At 32.7% G+C, this 13,322-nt stretch overlaps 1 protein-coding gene across 1 annotated transcript in view; it reads left to right on the forward strand.

The window, feature by feature from the left end:
- LOC142353887 (uncharacterized) overlaps positions 1 to 13,322 on the forward strand; it is a 32,239-nt gene that overhangs the window by 11,312 nt on the left and 7,605 nt on the right. The window lies entirely within an intron of this gene.

A 13,322-nucleotide genomic window follows, 5' to 3' on the forward strand; every position in this document is an offset into this window, starting at 1 on the left:
TACACACAAACATACAGCAGCAAAATCAATATACTACAACAGGAAGGCTAGTAAATTAGTAAAGTTGAAAAGTCAAAGGACAATCTAGCCGTAACTCGAGAATAAACTTAAGTCACACCCTAGAAAGCTATAAGACCTAAACAACAAACCAGCATACTAGCATACTCAACATACCACAGCAAAAATAACAACATACTTCATCACATATGATATACTACATCGAAATCCGGAAAAAAAGCGGAAGAAAACGAAAAGCGGAGTGTTGGGAGAGCGACGTTATTGAAAAAACGGAACACGGAGAAATGAAATGTTAAGGGACAAAAGGACGCGGACGAAACGTTACATAAGCGAGCGAAGAGGCAAAATTATAGTGATTCGATCATTTTTTTTTGGTAGGCCGGAGGTTGTGAAAATTTTCACAATTTTTTGTGTTTATTGGGTTTCACTCAGTTAACGAACCTTCTTAATGAGAAAATGATATTTTGACAAATTTGTCAAAATTTTATGCATTTGTCCGATTTTTTCAAATTTTTGGTCAATTTTTTTTTGCAAATTCTTGATTACGGAACGGTAATCCAGTAAACTGGACGGTTTTAAACTCAGAAATACGGTTTATCAATATTCGATATTGATATTCTATGTTTTTTCGAGGTGCATCAAAATTGACCAAAAATTTTCAAAATTGGACATTTTAGCATTATATTCTCTCAATTTTTTCTATTTCAGAGATTATTTTTGATATACGAACCAACTGTATCAATTTTTTCGAATTTTTGGTAACTCTACCAAAAATTTTCAAAATCGATGTTTTTTAGTCTCAAAAATTATGTGGGGGCCCCTACCTTTTTTTCTACAAAGAATAGTTTAATTTTACTACCCCATGTGATATTGAAATAAAATAGTTAACGAGTTGGGTTGCTTGCCGTCTAAGTTCAAAACGTCAATTTACCGCAAAACAAAAAAAATTAACAACCTTGTTTTGTCTTCCAGTTTGGCACCATTTGCATGTACCTGCTGAAGTACCAAGGTTTTGGACACGTTTTCTCTGGTCCAAATCTTCTTCCAGTTAATCTGCATCCATTAATGACTCTCTTGCGTTCTGACCACCTTGGTAGGTCATTCAATTTGGTCTCAAATTCTTTCCTGAATTGTTCGGGTAATATTCCATCTGCGATTACTATTGACATCAAAACTCTTTTTTCCTCTGCATGAGTGGCGACAATCTGTCTACGTTTGTGATCTCGCTTCATTCTATGATCCGTGTAAAAGAGTAAACCTCTAAACGTTGTAACCCTTGTAACCCTGTGATTGAAACATTGGGTATTGCATAAAGTTTTTCGTGCGAACTGAATAAATGGGCAGCTCATGATCTATTAATTCAGTTTATCACAACATTTAGGCTAAAAGCGAATTTATTTTTTGTTTTCAAACAAAAGGTGGTTCTGTAAGGAGCGGCACCAATGTTAACTCTGTCGGAAAATAACAGAAGTTCGGAAGATTCAATTCAACTCTTTTTTCGTCATATAACAACGTGTTATTAGAATAAAGCAACGTATAAGCATTATCACGTACAAAGCCACAAGTGGAACTTAGACGGCAAGATTTTTTGATGCTCATTTAACAGGTTTTTTCGTCTGATGTCATTGACGTCAAAATCAGTTCGTATTCAATCGACAATTGTCTAGATAACCTAAAAATATTAAGCCGAAAACCAGCTTAATCGATACATATAGTGGTTATATTTACTTAAAATTATGTTAAATGAACTTTTTCGGAACTTTCTACGTATATTAGAACGTATTTAAATCTTATTTTAAAATTTAGAAATACTCGATTCTGATTGGATGAAATTCGTTCATTTACTACATAACAAAACTGAATCAATTGTTGAAAGGTGTTCAATTGTTTGATTTCCCGAGTAAAAATGAGGCTCAGTGTTTTCAAAGTTTTTCACGTTTCTTGTCTTATTACTATCACAAGCGCTGAAAATTAATCCAAATTTATTTTAAAATTTTTACCCTGCCAGTTTTGATAATAGCTGACATCGATCTGTGGATCTATTGTTTGCCATCGCTTCGTTGTTTACAACTTAAGGATTTTGGACATTGATGGCACGCTGTCTCTTTTGAAGTTCCGTCCACACATTTTTGAAGTCAAATTTGAGTGATCAAATTCAAAGAGACGAGTGGTGTTTTAACTCAATACAAAGCAGTAACGAAAGCGAGGACGCTACTTCTTTTAGGGCGCGAAATGATTCATTCAAATGTTAAATTAAGGCAAGGAAAACTTTTTTCAAGAGCTCGTTTTTTTTGTTCACGTGCAGTAATTTCATTTCAGTTTTTGATGTTTCCAGAAAGATGCAACAATGATATACGTCTTTCGTTTGTGTTTTGTTTCAATTGGTTGAGTCCCTCAGGGCGCATTTATAATGGTTTTTATGACTGACATTTAGTTTCGTTAAATATCAGAGATTTTTTGTTGTTCTATTGTTTATCTTATTACTTAATTTCAAGGGTTTTTTAGTGAGACAGTTTTAAGTCCTTTAGTTGATGGTATCTGTTTTCATATGTTTTTCACAATCTTTTTCATAAAATTTTTGTCTTTTTTTTTTAATTTTGCGCGCTTTTTGTCGTAACACTTAGTCCCAATACAGACTCTATAGATTGGTTTTTAGCCAAGCATCATTTCAATTTGATTGATCTTTTCATACGAATGTTTCTGCTTGCTTCAACTAACAGTTTGTACTTTAAAAAACTGAATCTGTTGATTTCTCACTCGTTGTTTGTCCTTTAGATTGTCTGATAACTCAGTCACATTAAAGTCAGTTTCCGTTTGCTCAAAACTGATGCTTAAATCAACTCATTTCATCTCTCCACTTTACAATTTATGATTTCATTATTTTTGTACAAGGTAATTATATAACGTAAAAATAAAGTTGCAAGTTTTACTGTACTGTTCTTCTTGCTGCCTTGTGGCTTTTTCTGAACTAAGACCCGTCTGATTTGGTTTCTGTGGCGTTGTAAAGGATCATAATTCAATATATCATTCGATATATGTTGGTTTCACTCTGGGATATTCATCTTTTCGAAAAAAAAGAATGACTACTACAAGTTTTGTTTTCTCGTCGCTTAGTTTCATTTACAGAATTCAAAAAACTTCAAAAAACTTCAAGCAGAGTAAGAAATCGGCGTTTTAACAAAAACTCACCTTCTCGCTAGTGGTGTTTTGGTAACAAACGTCAATATCACTTTGCTTCTTATTGTTTTTTGTTTTTTTTTTCGATCAGATTTTTTTCTAAATCGTTTTCCCAATTCATTCATAGCTCATTCCAGGCCTAGTTTTTAAAAGCCAAAGTTACTTCTCTCACTAGTGGTTTCTTTGTTCAAATGCGGCATTTTGACTTTGATTTTTTGTCTTCTTTTCACTGATAGTCCGTTCTAGGTCTAGTTTTTTGTTTAGTCAGTGAAAATTTTTTGAATTGTACGTCGGGACTCATCTTGTTGTTTTTCATCCCGTCGTCAAGATTTTCGTTACGGCCATATGACGTCACAACGACTTCAAATCTGCCTTTTGTTCATTCGTTCATCAATTTCAACCGAAATGTGTGCGGACGTCATTTCTCATTCATAGGTGGATAAAGTTTTTTTGATCATTCGCGTGATTAAGTTTTTTTTCACACGTGACTTGCCTCACTCAATTTGGACTTCCTCACTTTAAAATTAATTGGCTTTTCTTTACCTTAATTCAAAGAGATAAAGACAAATGTGTGTATCAGTCTAAATGAAGGTTATTTGAGAGCGGCTAATAGAGTCAGCAGTTACTTATACAGACTCAAAATATAGCTTCTCATCCTTAAATGAAAGGAGTAATTTTTCTGTCTTTTTTACTGCTTTTTGCCTGTAGATCTACAAAGCTATATCGGTTTTTTTTCTGACAATCTGCCAGCTATATTTTAGAGTCATTTACTGTCATGCAACAGTAAAATAGACAACACGACTGAATTTTTTTTACTTGAAACATTTCACAAAACTTAAAAATGTACATAAAAGATGTCTATTTTACATAGTCAGTGAAAATTTTTTGAATTGTACGTCGGGACTCATCTTGTTGTTTTTCATCCCGTCGTCAAGATTTTCGTTACGGCCATATGACGTCACAACGACTTCAAATCTGCCTTTTGTTCATTCGTTCATCAATTTCAACCGAAATGTGTGCGGACGTCATTTCTCATTCATAGGTGGATAAAGTTTTTTTGATCATTCGCGTGATTAAGTTTTTTTTCACACGTGACTTGCCTCACTCAATTTGGACTTCCTCACTTTAAAATTAATTGGCTTTTCTTTACCTTAATTCAAAGAGATAAAGACAAATGTGTGTATCAGTCTAAATGAAGGTTATTTGAGAGCGGCTAATAGAGTCAGCAGTTACTTATACAGACTCAAAATATAGCTTCTCATCCTTAAATGAAAGGAGTAATTTTTCTGTCTTTTTTACTGTTTTTTGCCTGTAGATCTACAAAGCTATATCGGTTTTTTTTCTGGCAATCTGCCAGCTATATTTTAGAGTCATTTACTGTCATGCAACAGTAAAATAGACAACACGACTGAATTTTTTTTACTTGAAACATTTCACAAAACTTAAAAATGTACATAAAAGATGTCTATTTTACATAGGGGATATTGCTTTTTTACATAAAAGAAATTTGTAATGTAGCCTCCGAAGAATGGTTCAATTTCGGAGGGTGCTAATTTTAGATTTTTTTGACTCATTCCTGTGTAAGAAATTGATTGTTGATGCTCTGTCAGAAGTTATCAAAATTGCATAATCAGGAATAAAATTTTTGTTTTTTTTTTCAGTATCTCTGGGACAAATGATTATTTGGAGCATTTCCGGAAAGACAACAGTGTCCATTTAAATGAGCTGTTATTTAATTTTCTGGTAATATTTCTTCTTTTTTAACATTTTTATCTGACCAATAGTCCAAATTTTCTTGCCCAATTTTGAAATGGAAAATAAGGTTACATATTTACTTAGATTTCAGAAAAAAAAATACTTGACTCAAATTGCAGTGCTGTGTGCATCTTAATCAGATTTTCGATTGCTTGCATTTTTGATCCGAAAATTGAACTGCAGTCTGTAAGCAAATCTTTTACTATACTTGCAAAATATGTCTTCAAATTTCCGCCTGAAGACTGTATGAGCTAGTTTAAGTACAGCGTGTATGTACCTAATCTAAACTCAACGTTTAAAATACTAAGATCATGCTATTTTTTGATAAAGTTTTGTGGATAAAATCTTGCCTAACTGAATGATACGAATTGAAACTTTTATTTATAATTTAAATTTATATTTTAATTTATAATTAAAAAAAAGTTGGAAAGAAATTTCCGCTGGGCACTATCTTTCGAAATGGTGCAATTTTTACTTATTAGGAACTATCTTGCAAGAATTTGTTCAAACCTGCAAGATTTCTGCAAAAAATAACAAGACTGGTGTATCGTTTTGTTTGGTTGCAGACAACCAGTGTAACTTTTTTTCTTTTATGATACTTTTTCTTCAGGTATTGAAACAGTGAACGCAAAAGGGAAAAAATTAAGAACCTCCGGAGTCTAAAACATAAGTTAATCTTGTAAGATCTTGTTATTTTCTTACAAGATTCTTACAAGATTCACTTTTGTTTTCGACTCGGGCTCTCATGAATTTCTCAAGTAATTTAAAACCGAACTTGAGTTTGGCAATTTTTGAAAACCCGTAGTGACTTAATGACAATTACAGGTCTTTTATGTTGCATAATCAATTTACCGATTCCCTAACTTTTTTCCTGATTTAGCAATGCTTTACTTATCACCAAAAATGCCAATCAAATACATTGACTTTTGTGGCTACGTCCGACGTTTGTTCAAAATTGAACCTTTTTCCTTAAATCGACTATTTATTCAACGTCAACTTTTCCTTCTTTTCAATTTTTGAGGAAACAAAAAGTTGGCAATAGTCAATTCTGTCTAATTTTCGATCAAAAGCACTGTGGAAATTTCCATCCCTAAGGAGTAAAATTACTTTAGATATAATTCAATTACAGCCCCTTTGGGGGAAAGCGCCTGCCTTATTCTAACCCGGCGGAGCTGAACAAAGTAGCCCCAGCCCAATTTTACCCGCTCTGTTCATTTTCCTCACTTACCATATGTGGTCACAATTTGAACGCATATCCTTTTTTTCCATCAAAATTGGGAAAATAAGGAGAAATAAGGAAAATATTCAGTGGGCAATTTTTATTTTGGATAATTTGATACTGTTTATAATTTGGGCAGGGGGCGCATGTGTTATAACTGGATAATATAATTAGGGGAAACCGGATACTTATTGTGCCCTGGGTTAGTTGGTTATAATGTTGGTTTATAACTAAGTTATAACTAAAAGGGACTAGTGTGGGGCTTAAGAGAGAGAGGGAACTTACGGTCAAACAGTTTTACTGTGAAAAAAAGACAAATCATGCTTTCAAAAAGTGAATTTTTTGAAATTCAAGGCATGATAAGTTTTGCTTTTATTTCGCAATTGAGCTGTTAAAGTGTATTAAATATTCAAAACAAACAAAAATTGAAAGAACAATGGTCATTATTGTATGTCATAATAAAAAATTGTTTTCTAGTAGGTCATGAGTATTACTGCAATTAACCAAGCTACAGAAGAAACACAACCCACTTCCTAGGTCATCAAAAGGTCTTCACGCTCCTAGTTGAATGATGACAAGCAGCCGCACTTTTAGGGGGAGTAGAGAAATTCAAAATTTTCAAACAGTAAAATAACGACATTGTTATGGAAATAAAAAAAGCCATTTTGGTCTGACCGAAGTGACCCCAGGTTGAGGTGGCAGGCGGAAACTGGTATGCCAAGTTTGTCTCAGATGGAAAATGTCTATCTCCAGACCGTCCCAGACGGAAAGATATTACCTCCAGACTTTCGTTTCTTCCCCAGACTTTCGTGCATGCATATCGAACTTCTTCGTGCATTCAAGAGACTTTTGTTCGTTCACCAGACTTTCGTACCTTCACAAGAGTTTGTGCCGTCATGTTCAGGCTTTTGTGCTTTCATGTCCATACTTGGATGCGTTCAAATTCAGACATAACGCATTAACACATAAATTATATACTTGAAGTTAAGTATGTACATCCTCAAAATCAATAACTGACTAGTAGCGTTTTGAAAAACTAGAAGAGTTTTGAATATTTTAAATACAACACAGACTGAGTGCAATTATTTTTGCAATCGACATTTAGTTATTTACTTTGAACTCAAGTAAGTTTGGGCTTTGAAGGCTGTCACTTGAGTTGGTACTCTGGAGTGAGAGTGCTATCAGTCATCTGATCCATATTAGTCGTTTTTTGTCGAGGCAAAAAAAATTAGTGCGTTTGCGTTCATGTCCAAACTTATATGTTTTCATATCCAGACTTTCGTGCGGTCATGTTCAAACTTTCGTGCGTTTTTCGATTTTTCTAGAATGTTATTTTGAACGCACGACGCCCTCCTCGTGCGTTCATCTTCCGTCTGAACATATTTGAATCCCTCTGGCACCTCCAACTTGGGCTTGGACTGACACAGAGTATCCAGTCTTGCCAGTATCTTCCAGTATCTTCTATTACGTCATACAAATTAACAACGTATTATTGGTACAACCCGGACCATCGCATAAAACCTAGATGTTTTCTTAGATTGACCTTCAGTTGACCACCTGAATAGCAACAATGCCAATCAAATCAGTTTCCGTGAATATTGCTTTAGTTTTACGGTGAAAGCAGAACTATTATGTTTCCCCCCTTTGTTTTTTAAGCCCTCAATTACAATTTATGAGGGAAGGGATGTTGCAACACTTATTTGCCCACTAAGCTAGGGACCGAAACAGAATAGATCCCCGAAAGCCTCTGATTATAGATTAAATCAGAAATTGAACTCACAAATAAACAAAAAAAATCCTCTCTGTCAGAAATTTCCTAGAGCAAAAGCTGCTGGATGGCCTCTGGAAAATTATCTCCAAAAAACTCAAGACAGGCCAACTTTTGAAATGTCGTACGTTGAGTTTTAAGAAACAGCATAATTTTTCTCACAAAAAGTGCATTAAATTGACTGAGAGTTTACAGGGAAACGTTTTTCAAAAGCGCAACTTTCCATTTGACCTTTTCAAATTGGCTCAATTGCAGCATTCATAAATTATCATGAACCGTATTATAGAGAGATATTAAACATGAATTCTCGCACCAGGATTACCCGCACCAGGAGAGATATTAAACATGAATTCCCGCAAAGTTATACCCGCACCAGGATACTATATCACAACTTCACAACACTTCCTCCATTTTTTCATCATGTTTAACTCGGCTGGAAAATTTCGGTGTTTTTTCAATCATCGAAAAATTAAATGCACTCTTTTACGAAAAATGAATGATTGGTTGACATTTTGTCATAATGTTATGCATTGAAGAAAATGGTATACGATCTTCGTATTTATATCACTCTAAGCAGGAATTGTGCAGTAAATGTTAATGCTGCCTTTTGAAAATTTATAATCTTCAATGTGAAAATGTTGTGTTAAAGTCTTTGAGAGTATTCAGAGGCACAAACAATAATCAAAATCTAAAATCTTTTGCGAAAGAATAACAAAAAAGTCATAACAATTAATAAAAACCGCAGAATTTCGGGCAACAATTTGTTTTTTAACACGTAACTCAATCAATTTTTAATTGAAATAGAAATCTGTAGAAAAAAAACTATGTCTTATATCCTGAAAACTCTTTCGTCTTGGCTTGTGAGTTGCTTGACAACGAGAACACAGATGTTTTTCGATTTAGAAAAAGATCTTACCAATTATAAAGAATGATGAAAATTGATGCAAAACGGCATTGCTAATGCAAATATGTTTTCTGACTGAATCTTACAAGATATCACAAGATAACCACCCCATATTTAATTCAAAAAAAAATTTATCGTAAACTGCCTCTTAATTATACAGAACTTGTTTAAGCTACATTTCTCCGGATTCTGGTATCACTGATTCGAAAGCCTTTGTTATTGCGATCGTTTTTGACTTTGTCCAGTTAAATGAATCTTTCAACTATTGAGTCAGCAATCTCTCCATTTTATGCAATAATGATTTCCTCATTCAACAAACTGGAAACATTGAACACCAGTATCGGTCTTTTTGAACAGAATTTTGTCATTCTTCTTTTCAGAAGCTAATTTCAAGTGTCTTTCGTTATTTTTTTCTAAAATGCATTTACAACAATAACTCACTAATACACCAATAGTTTTCAAACAAAAAGGACGATTCTGAAAGTAATACGTTAATAAAGTTTATCATAATTTATTTGCACTCCCAGAGTGTTTCTTTATTATCAAACTTTTAAAGTTTTCCTTAGAAGTTCTTAGAAGAAAAATAGTTTCAGTTTAAAATTCGTTTAATGTTAACAATAAAAGTCCTCTCAAGTGACATTCTTTGTATGCATTTTATCAACAATGGCTATTTTCTAGACATCTAACACTATTTCTGGAACCTCAGACTTTTTCAGCAGAGAGAGATTGCTCTTATTTCAAATTCGTCATCTTTTTTCACAGATTGCAAATTGAGAATCCATTCGAACATTATTGGATGATTTTTTTACGTTTTTTACTTTTTTTATTTTTTGTTTTTAAATATATAGCCAGCATTGTATTCACTGAGTGTCTTCAGCAACATACTTAAACACTAGTAGCGATTACATTGAATACGACAATTCTTTATTGACCTCAGTAGTATGTCGCTTTATTATAAGTAGATTATGAAGACAGCGCTTCAAAACCGTGCTCGTGTTAGTTTCACTCCTCTTTGAATGTAAAATGCAATGAAGATGTAGGTTTGTTGTATTCTGGTTCATATCTTCCGGGCTTATCTCTGTAATTATCTTTATTTTCAAAACTTTCTTACCTTAAAACTCAAGATTTTATTTCAAGCCTTAAAATTACTGTCATTTCTTGTGAGCGTTTTTGGCTGATTCCTCAATGGCACTCTAAATTACAAAAATGGCGATCTGCTCATAAGTTTGTTCATAATTCTGTTTATCGAAGTTTCCATCAATTGCAGCTTGATTTGGTTTGTTCCTCAATATAGTACTTTTAGCCGCTAAAACAATTTTCTGTTGACATCTGTTCATTAATTTTGAATGTTTTTAATTTTTTTGCTGCGGATGAGATATTATGCAAAAACCCGATTAGGTGATCACATTTTGTAGACATAAGGCTCAATTATTGAAATACCTTGAGCGAATACCGATTAAAAAGCTTAAAAGCGGTAAAACCAAACCCACATGACGCTATAAACTACTCGTGTGTTCCTAACAAGCGTCTCTATTGAAAAAATTCTATAAAAAATTTCAAACATTTTATATCATTTAAACTTTTGAAAACTTTTTTATAATTTAAAATTTACTAAATTCTTTACTCGACTTTTCTGATGTCCCATAAAACAATTAACATTTAGGGGTTCAGCAATGAGTTTTTTTATAAAAATTTCAATCGTTGCCTTTGTATTTTATTGCTAAATACTTTTGCTTCAATGTTGACGATGGGTAAAAATAGTTTGTAAAAAGGATACCCTTTATCGGTGCTTCGTTTATTTTTTTTTTTGAAGTAAAGGTAATAGTTTCGAACTTTCGAGTTTTTATACCGTCAAGTTAATTTTGAAGTACAGCATTAATTGTTTTAAATGGCTTTCGCCAAATGTCCTAAAATTTTATTTCAAAATATTTGCCTATCAAGTTTTCTCTTTTTAACCCATGCCTCCCTTTTATCTTCCTCAAGAATGAAAATTTCACAAAAATATCCAAATGTATAACATTTGAAAATCAATTCAATCGATGTCATTAAATCACATACAGTCAAAATTAAGTGTAAACGTTGAAGTTGCCATATTAATTGGTAAAATCTTTGTTTGCCGAGAATTTTGCGGTAACATTTTGAGTTCTGTTTTTCTGAAAATCTAAATCGATAGAATCCTAACTGATCTAACTTCTAGGAAGATAACTTTTTTTTTATTTTTTACGTTTTTAAGTAAATAGCCAACTTTGTATTCACTGAGTGTTTTACAGAAACATTTTTAAACACTAGTAGCGATTATAGTGTATACAACAATTCTTTATTGACCTCAGTATTACAGCGCTTTAACATAAGTAGATTATGATGACAGTTCTTCAAAATCGTGCTCGTGTTATTTTCACTCCTCTTTGAGTGTTAATTGCAATAAAAGTGTAAGTTTGTTGTAGTCTGTTCCATATTTCCAGGGCATATAATTACCTTTACTTTCAGAACTCAATTTACCTTAAAAATTCAAGATTCTATTTTAAGCCTTAAAATTACTATCATTTCTTGTAAGCGTTTTCGGCTGATTCCTCAAGGGCACTCTAAATTACAAAAATGACAATCTTCTCATAAGTTTGTTCATAATTCTGTTGATCGAAGTTTCTATCAATTGCAGCTTGAATTGGTTTATTCCTCAATATGGTACTTTTTAGCCGCTAAAACAATTTTCTGTTAACATCTGTTCATTAATTTTGTTTTTTTCTAAATTTTTCTGCTGCCGATGAGACATTATGCGAAAAACCGATTAGGTGATTACATTTTGTAGACATTAGGCAAAAATATTGAAATACATTAAGCGAATACCCATTAAAAAACGTAAAAGCGGTACAACCAAATCCACATGACGCTATAAAGTACTCGAGTGTTCCTAACAAAAGCGTCTATTGAGAAAAGCCAATAAAAACGTTTAAACTTTTCATAACATTTAAACTTTTTAAAACTTTTTTATAATTTAACACTTACTGAGTTTTTTCCACGATTTTTCTGATGTCCCATAAAACACTTAAGATTTAGGGGTTCAGCAAAAAGATTTTTTAATAAAAATTACAATAGTTGCCTTTGTATTTTATTGCTAAATACTGTTGCTTCAATGTGGACGATGGGTAAAAAAATAGCTTGTACAAAAGATACATTTTATCGGGCTTCGTTTATTCTTTTTGAAGTAAAGATAATTGTATCGAAATTTCGAGTTTTTTATACCGTGAAGTTAATTTTGAAGTACCGCATTAATTGTTTAAACTACCTTTCGCCAAATGTCCTAAAAATTTATTTCAAAATATTTGCCTATCAAGCCTTCTCTTATTAACCTATGCCTCCCTTTTTTCTTCTGCAAGAATGTAAATTTCACAAAAATATTCAAATGTAAAACATTTGAAAATCAATTCAATCCATGTCATTAAATCACATGCAGTCAATAATAAGTGTAAACGTTAAATTTGCAAAGTTACCTGGTAAACTGTTTGTTTGTTGAGAGTTTTGCGGTAACATTCTGAGTTCTGTTTTCCTTAAACTCTGAATTCTAATTGCTCTAACTTCTACGAAGATAACAACCGAACATAAGACGAAATTCAGAGAGAAATTTGCCAGTTTTTTGTGAAAAGCAGTAAAAACGCGTTTCAAACTTCTATCTGGATTTCGTTCGTACGTTTTTTGTTATCTTTCTAGATCAATAATTAGAGCAATTATAATTAGAGCAATTATGATTCTATCAACTTTCAGTCGACTAATATAAAATTTTATGTAAACAGAAATTGGAATATTTCTGAAAAATCTCTTAAAAAACGGGCAGTAGATATGTAAACTTGCGTTTGAACGTTTACTTTTATTAACGACTGTAGTATCAATTGAAAATTTAAATTGTTATGATTTTATTCTCATCTGGCCGTTTGTTTTCATTCATTCTCAGTGCTCATTTCCTATAAGATTAGTGTGCTTATTTTTTTTTCGGTCAAGTAAAGTACTTTTTTAATAACCAGCTGGTTAATGTTCAACAAATCAAAAATAATATTTACCTTCTAATTTTTTTAACTGAGATGTACCTCTGTTAATTAATGAATTTTTGAATCACAATTCTGATTATTGTCCTTGATATTGCCGTCATTTAAAGCTTTGATTTGATTCGTTCCTCGATTATTATTCATCACTGAAAAGACATACTGAATTCAAAATTCTTAATTAAGTCTTAATATATCGGTCATTGCGTATTAAGTTGCGTTAAACTCTGTAAATTGCATGAAGATATTCTGTTCAGAACTGTTCATAATTATAATCATAAGCATTCCCGGATCTATTCTGTTTCGCCCCCCCCCCACCCCCCCCCCCCAAGCTTAGTGAGAATAAATCTTTTATGACCCCGGGCGCACGTGCTATTTTTTTTACATAGTAACGTGCTATATAGCAACATATAATTTGTACGTGGCGTGATAGCCGAGAGGTAAGGT

This window comes from Convolutriloba macropyga, chromosome 15, assembly GCF_964194025.1.
Source record: "Convolutriloba macropyga chromosome 15, txConMacr16.3, whole genome shotgun sequence".
In the NCBI taxonomy this organism is placed as follows: domain Eukaryota; kingdom Metazoa; phylum Xenacoelomorpha; order Acoela; family Convolutidae; genus Convolutriloba; species Convolutriloba macropyga.